Source organism: Gavialis gangeticus, unplaced genomic scaffold, assembly GCF_001723915.1.
Source record: "Gavialis gangeticus isolate Ggan-Ray unplaced genomic scaffold, GavGan_comp1, whole genome shotgun sequence".
Lineage (NCBI taxonomy): Eukaryota > Metazoa > Chordata > Crocodylia > Gavialidae > Gavialis > Gavialis gangeticus.
In genome coordinates, this window is record NW_017729004.1 from 18944775 (window position 1) to 18946480 (window position 1706).

The following is a 1706-nucleotide window of genomic DNA, read 5'->3' on the forward strand; positions in this document are numbered from 1 at the left end:
CCCGCCGCGCCCCGCGGCCCGCGGCCCACCCAGGCGGGTCACTGCCGCGGCCCGGGCCGGGAGCATTCACCCGGCTTCGGGCGGAGGGGGCAAGTGGGGGCTCGGAGCGAGGTGAGAGCCCGTGTGGGCTGCGAGCCCGACGGTGACTTGCTTTCCCCGGAGCGCCGCTTTCCGGGACCGGCAGCGCCCGGCTGCGTTAACCTCTTCCTGCCCCCAGCCTCCCTGCGCTGCCGCCAGCCACGGCCAGGCGCGCCCGGGAGCCCCCACGCAGGGAGGCAGCTTTCGGAAGATGCTCGTGGCTGTCCTGCCCCAGGTCCGCCCCCTCCTTCCCTGGGGCCTGGCCCCCCGGCTCACCCCCAGCCGGACGCAGCACGGGCCCCGGGGCTGTCCCGAACGGGGCCGTCAAGAGCATCCCTCGCAACGGAGGGCAAAGCACGAGCCCACGTGCAGCAAGGGGCTGCCTCTGCTGGGGCTGTGAGCAGAGGTGTTCGGCCTTCTCCAGGACAACTCTCCCAACACGTTACCACTAGGTGAAACAACACACCACAAAGGCTGCTTTCACAGCTCCCGGGCCGGGGGGCGGGGGACACCCTTGCATTATTCCTCCCGCACTGCTTTTAGGGACGTGCAGGGATTGCTCAACAGGGAAGTCCAACGTGTGTACCAGAGCCATAAAACAGATCCCCGAGCCGCACGTTGATAGTAGCTCCATATAACCCGAGTTCGCTCCCTTTGGACTCCGGGGCCCACTGTGTTACGGCTTCGGCGTTTGATGGGACGAGCCCTGGGCAGCAACGCGGTGCCCGTCGGGGGGGCGCGGTGCCCCCTCGCCCGCCTGCTCCCGCCGCTGCCCTGCCCGGCCCCGCAGCCTCCAGCTTTATAACCAAGACACCAAGTCTGCGGGAGGCGCGGGGCTCGGGGAAGACCGGCTCGAGCCTCCCCGGCCGGGTGAAGGGGGAGGCAGGACCTAGCACAGGGCTCTCCTTCCTTGTGCACCGCCTGAGCGGGCTTGTCAGAGTCAAAAGCCGTGAAGCCCGGGCGCTTTATGAATTCAGTGGGTCGTGTGCCACAAATCAAGCCCAATTCTGTTCAGCCACCGTGAAGCTCAGCAGGGCAGCCTCGACAGCCGCTTTGTGTGGAGGCGAAGTTGTTCGACAAGCCCCTCTCCTGCCAGCTCCTAATCTCTGCACAAACGCCCGGCTTGAAGGAAACACTTCGCAGGTACCTGTCAGTGCAAACAGCCCGGTGGGCTCCCTAGCTGCCGGCCTGGCCTCCGCATTCCTCCCAGCCCGCCCCGGCTGTACCTGCAGGACCCCGGGTCGCTATTTTATTTCATACAAATTCCAGCTTTATCACACTGACCTGGCCTCCTTATCTCTGCCCCAGATCCAGCCAATGGCTGCCGGGGCGGGGGGAGGCCAGGGGCAGGGGGCATTCAGCGGGCTGCTCCCGTCACCTGCGAAGTGGAGACCCTGCCCTGCCGAGCTCTGTTTGCGCGGCCCCCCGCCTCAGTTAATATTAACCCGCCGCTCATGCACTCGGCGGCTGCTCGCAAAGTTTAACTATTCCGGGCAGGGAAGCTCTTGCCAGGGCTGAAAGGCTGCGAGAGGGGGAGCCGGGACCTGGGCAGGCCGGGGGCGGGAGCGCAGTGCCCCCCGCGGGCCACGGGGAGCCCCGGCCCGCCTGCCCGCCGCCGGCGGGGGGCT

The 1706-nt window shown here is 67.6% G+C and overlaps 1 protein-coding gene across 1 annotated transcript in view; it reads right to left on the minus strand.

Moving 5' to 3' along the window:
* Positions 1–1706, minus strand: part of SHH (sonic hedgehog) — a 12208-nt gene that overhangs the window by 7387 nt on the left and 3115 nt on the right. The gene's annotated exons all lie outside the window — the stretch shown is intronic.